This window comes from Anolis carolinensis, chromosome 1 (assembly GCF_035594765.1).
Source record: "Anolis carolinensis isolate JA03-04 chromosome 1, rAnoCar3.1.pri, whole genome shotgun sequence".
In the NCBI taxonomy this organism is placed as follows: Eukaryota; Metazoa; Chordata; class Lepidosauria; order Squamata; family Dactyloidae; genus Anolis; species Anolis carolinensis.
The window spans coordinates 20,761,596-20,768,054 of NC_085841.1; positions in this window are offsets into that span (position 1 = coordinate 20,761,596).

Below are 6,459 nucleotides of genomic sequence, written 5' to 3' on the forward strand. Positions count from 1 at the left end.
TTGTAGGCCAAAACACTTGGGGACCCACAGGTTGAGAACCACTTAGCTAATAGAAGGAACACCACAATCATCACTACTATCATCAAAATTTGATTACTCTGGTTGTGTGATTTCAAGTTATCTCCAACTTTGGGTGATCATAAGGTGAATGAATGGGTTTTCTTGGTAATATTTATTCCAAGAGGTTTGCATTGCCTTCCTTGCACATTGAGAGGTCAATAATCATCCAGCAGGTTTCCATAGCTGAGCTGGGATACGAAGACTTTCCCTCGAGTTGTACATTAGGTCTAGCACTTTGAAGCATCCTATATTCTAACCATTACAATTTGTTGTCTTTCAAGAAATGCAAACATACAACACAGGAAATGAGTAACTATCAAGTGGAATTAATTTTAACTAAAGCTGAGATTAATCAGAGAATTCAGTAAGTGTACATCTTCAAAGTCAAGCATAAACAAAGATGGAAATAACTGATATGTGGGCTAACAAGGAAGCCAGGGCATATGCTATGGCAGCTGAAGGAACACAAAATATGAGCCAAAGCTGATGAATTCCTTTGTCACACAATACTTAAAGGAAATAAACACAAGAATCATATGTAGCTGAAGCAGTGTACAAGATGTTTTCAATTTTGTTATGATTCTCTTATTTAGACTCTAGTGTCATTTATTGGTGAAATAAAATTGTCTCGCATACACATTGTTGGGACAGTCTGTGGTAAAGTAAAATTACTACAAAATACTTGTTATCAGAAACATTTGTCTTTGTAACAAGGGTATCAATCTGTCCAAGGCACTTCCAATTTTTCAGTACTCGACCGAGAGAAATGCAAGTAACAACTTACAGTTCTTCTCAATCATCCTTCTAGCCATACAATTAACAAGAAAAGGGGGATTATTTTGTTCTGGCACCAACGGAAGATGCCAGCTTGTGGCTATCAATGATATTCCATATTCTTGGTGAGATTTTTCAGAGTGGGTTGGCCTTTCCCTTCCTCTGAGTCTGACCTGCCCAAGGTTATTCATTGGGTTTCTATGACTGAATGGAGATTTGAATCCTGGTCTCCAGAGTCACATTCCAATGCACAACAAAAATGCAGATGCTGCTAAAGCACTTTTAGATAAGACAAAAAATGAGGTAGGCATAAGTAAAAACACTTTTGTAAGGATCATCACTGTCAGAGGCTTTGTTAACTATGCCAGTATTTATATTATTTTGATTTCTATCCTGCCTTCTTCCTAATATAGGATAGAAAGTGATTCACAACATAATTGAAAACATCATTCTCATTAGGAAGGTGATAAAGAAGGAAAAATAACAAGGCAATAAATCTTGATCTTGGAAAGGCAAGGATTCTATTGCATCTAATCTTTCTTTAGCTGTGTGTACCTGCCTACAACAGGCAAGATAAAAATCAGGTGCATCAAGAATTTTCACCGAAAATGCATAAGCAGTAAAACAGAAGAAAAACGGAAGAATATCACCAGATATTCACACATTTAAAAAAAATGAAAATAATAAGAAATCTGAAGGGCTGAAACAAAAACTCATCACTAAAAGTATTTTGAAAGAAACTTTCAAGTATCTAGAAAATTCAAAATGTGTTTATTTTCTTATTCAAAGCATACCAAACCTGGTTGACTCATTTCAGATATGGATATTGTTTAGTTTCAATAAAACATTGACTGAAACTGCTCTCCATTTTTGTTGTGCATGAACCAATTCTTATTTTTTCCATGTCATTTCTGCATCTGGTACCAAATTTTCTGTTAAAGATGTAATGTTCAGGAATACATCTATCTTGCTAACTGATGTATACATGTAAATAAGTAATATTACCAAGCTCTAGGGAGGAGATAGTGAGGTTGTTTCCTTTGGCAAAGGCAAGAAGTAGTGACATTAGCAAGGGATCGGTTCAACAATTCCTTCTCTTCAAAGGGGAACATCTAAATTGGCAGTGAGCTTAAATGGGGAAAGGTCTTCACCCAACACATGTTAAAATTTTATTAGATGTAGTTTAAATGGAAAATTCAAGGTTTCATTTTTTAACATGGTGATTACCATTAGTTCACATTTTAAGCTAGCAATGTTGGTGAATACGTTTTATTTTATTTTATGAATGCTCCAAAAAATGAATGTGACTCATCACAAACTCCTGTCTCAGCATATGCTGCAAATGTTTTCCAGGATGTGGTGTACCATAATCCTCACATGAATCAGGTGATTAATAAAGACCCATCATCAGAGACTTCCAAAAATAAAATGAAAACAGTTCAAGTGTAGGCATTCCTGCAGCATCTTCTGTAGTGGAGGGACATGACTGGAGTTCTCTGCAATTCCTATTTTCCTTCCATGCCCATGACTATTTTGAGATTTAGCGGTACCCTGTGCCTCTTAACTGATTTTCTAACAACATTTTATTAGTATTTTTATTATTGCCCATTTCTACTTAAAAAGTCACAATGAAATGCCTTATTATAAATATCCAAGACTATTTTCTTCCTTTCAGTAAGACCTCCAAAGAAAGACCCCATATTATTAAAATGTTACTAAATTTATCCCAGTTGTGAAATATGTAGAGATTGGAGAAGTTACATTTTTGCATAGCAGTCTCTAGATTCCTCCCAGCTCTCATGGCCAATAGCTACTCCTTCAAGACAATTCTGGGAATTACCATATTAGTTATTGTGTGCCTTCAAGTTTCTAACTTATGACAACCCCATCATGAGGTTTTCTTGGCAACATTTCTTCAGAGGAGACTCAAATTGCCTTCTTTTGAGGCTGGGAAAGTGTGACATGCTCAAGATGCCCTCATTGGTTTCTATGGCTGAGTAGGGACTCAAAACTGGTCTCGAGAAGTCTGAGTCCACCACAAAAATTGCTACAACATGCTGGTGTCCTTATCCTAGAGTTTTCTTGGCAAGATTTGTTTAGAAGCAGTTTGCCATCACCTTCCAATGTGGCTGTGAGAGTGTGATTTGATAAAAATCTCCTAGTAGGTTTCTGCGGCTAAACAGATATTCGAATACTAGTCTTCCAGAATCCTAAGTCCAATGCCCAAACACTACACCATTCTGGTATTATAAGGTTTTCTTGGCAAGATTTTTGCCAGAGGGAATTGCCATTGCATTACTTTGAGGCTGAAATAGTGTGACTTGCCCAAGGCCATCCAGTGGATTTCCTTGGTTGAGCAGATTCAAACACTGGTTTTCTACAAAACCAGAATCCAGTTTGCATTGCTATGCATATTTCAAGATCAAACCCTGCCAGAAATCAGTACAGGTCCAACTCTTCCAAGACTAGTGATAGGCCAGTTGGATTTTCTGTCTAAATATGCAAAAGGCACCAGATTGCATCTGATCTCAAAAGTAAAGCAAGTGATCTTGGTTGGTGGAAAGCCACCAACAAATACCAGGCGCTGAGGGCTATCTTTCAGACCTAGGAACTGGCTTATGACATTCATGGAGTTGCCATTAGTCGACAGGTGACTGAAAAGCACATCCACAAAGGAGTAGTCAGCCCAACCCACAATTTGCATTTGTCCATGAATCAGATTTTGTGGATAGTGGAGGCAAGACAGACCTACTTTGTGCAAGGAAGTTGCTGGTTGGAACTCTTTCCCTCCCTTTGAAAGCAGCTTTGTTGAATTATTCTTCGGATCCTCTTAAGTGCTAGCTAGTTAAATGCATATCTTCATTTTATTTCCAAGCAGCTGTTTCTAAACTTCTATGTGCTTGATTCTTTAAGAACAGATTGAATGTGAAACTGGAGTTGATCTGCTTTTCTTGCCCAGTCCCAAGGCAGGTTTTAACCATCACCTGGAGCTACTGGCAGAAACGTGCTAACCTGATGGTTAAGTAGCTTAAAAGAAATTGGAGGAGTAAAAGGGAGAAATGAGAAGTGCATAAAATTAAGCAGGTGTGGAGAGAATAGATAAGAAGAACTTTACTTGGCCTTTCACAATAATAGAAATCAATTATCCATTGAAGCTGAATAGCAGGCGATGCAAATAAGATAAAACAAAGTTCTTCACCCATTTACTCAGAACTGTTGAATCTGAAACTACAAAAAAGCAAAGGTAGTTGCCAACTTGGATAGCTTTAAAGAAGAAATATAAATAATATTCCTTTAAGGGTGGGGTTATCTATGCAGGGCACATTCTCTTTATAACCAGTGATAGCATGTTTCTGTATATCAACTGCTGAGAGTATAAGCAAGAAGGCATTAAATGCTTGTGGAGCTCCTTGAGGCAACTTGTTTTGCCATTCAAGTTGTTTTAGACTTATAGGGACCCTAGCATGAAACTGTCATGGGGTTTTCTTAGCAAGATTTGTCCAAAGGTTATTTGCCTTTGCTTTCCTGAGGCTGAGAGTGTGACTTGCTTAAAGTTCTCTTTCCATGGTTTACTGGGGTTCAAACATTAGTCTAAACCACTACACCTTTCTGGCTTTCTGAATGCTGAATTAGCTAAACTTTTTTTCTGTACACAATAAGGATCTTCTTACGTTGCTGAGCTCTACAAATCAGTCTATCCTTTTCTAACATCTGGAGACTATAACAAGATGTAGGGTGACACCTTCTTGCCCCAACCCCTTTTCTTTCAGCACAAATTATAACATTAGTCAGTTTAAACATAGTTTAGTATTTCATTTTTGTTGTTCTTTTGTTGTTGTTGTTGTTGTTAATTCGTTCAGTCGCTTCTGACTCTTTGTGACCTCATAGACCAGCCCACGCCAGAGCTCCCTGTTGGCCGTGGCCACCCCCAGCTCCTTCAAGGTCATGCCAGTCACTTCAAGGATAACTTCCATCCATCTCGCCCTTGGACAGCCCCTCTTCCTTTTTCCTTCCATTTTCCTCAGCATCATCCTCTTCTCCAAACTTTCCTGTCTTCTCATTATGTGGCCAAAGTACTTCTCTTTGCCTCTAATATCCTTCCCTCCAGAGAGCAGTCGGACATTATTTCCTGGAGTATGAACTTGTTGGATTTTTTTTTGCAATATAATTTTTATTTATTTCTTAAGAGTGTCAATACATCGAGATTGGTTGTATCTTTTTGAGGTCCAAGGCACTCTCAGAATTTTCCTCCAACACCACAGTTAAAAAGTGTCTATCTTCCTTAGCTCAGTCTTCCTTATGGTCCAGCTCTCGCATCCATAGGTTACTACGGGGAATACCATTGCTTTAACTATGTGGGCCTTCGTTGACAGTGTGATGTCTCTATTCTTCACTATTTTATTGAGATTGGTCATTGCTCTCCCCCCAAGAAGTAAACGTCAATCTGTCCGGTTGCCATAATCTTGGGTTTTTTGTTCTTAAGTGCTGTCATATCAACTTATCAACAGCCCTACTCAGGTCTTGCAGATTCAGGGTTGCAGCTACCTTGATTGAGCCTATTCATCTGGAATGGGGCCTTTCCTTCTGCCTTCTACCTTCCCAAGCATTATTATCTATTGTAATGAGTTGTGCCTTCTCATGAGATGGCTAAAATATCACAAACCCAATTTAATCATATTTGCTTTGAGGGATATTTCAAGCTTGATTTGCTCCCGGATGAATTTATTTGTCTTTTCAGCAGTACATGCTATCTATAGAACTCTTCACCAGCACATTTCAAACAGGCTGATTATCTTCCTATCAGTTCTTCACCAGCTTTCACGAAAACTGGAAATATGACTGCATGGATAATCCTAACTTTAGTATCCAATGATATATCTTCATGCTTCAGAGTCATTTCTAATTCCTTCCTAGCTGCCTTTCCAAGTTCCAGTCTTCTTGACTGCAGTCTCCATTCTGATTAATGACTGAGCCTATACATGTGTTTGTTACAGTTAAGAAGCCTTTTTAACCTCTAGTTAAAGACAGAAATCCAAATTGGCATCACGACAACAGCCATGGCAAGCATTTGTGCAATTTTAAGATACTATGAAAGCTGATAAGATAAACCGAGACAGATCTACAGCAGAAAGGAGAGCAAGGACCAAGCCCAAGAACCTCTTCTCCATTTGTCACAAGTGTTATGCCTACATCCAGTCAGTATCAGAACAGAAAGAACAAAAGTTCATCACTATGAAACCCCATGAAACAAGCACTCTTGCCATAAAGGATAGCAAGAGGAAAAAACAGAATTTTTCCAAGCAGATCCAAATGTTTAATCCTAACATAATCTACCACATTGAAATGATTTTACAGGCAGTCTTGGCGGCTTTTATTTTCTTTGGTATAAGACAAAAAGCATGCCTTCCTGCAAACAAACACCACCACACACACTTTTTTCTTTGATGAACTGCATTAATAAAGCAACATGTTTCATGTGCCAACATTACTGATTATGCAGGATCATGTTCAACAAAAGGCTGCATGTTGGAAAAACAGCCTCCAAATTTTGACACACATACAATAAAAATAAATATAAATGCCTCTGATTTTTTTAAGCTGGTCTGTATTAAAACACTTTGCTCA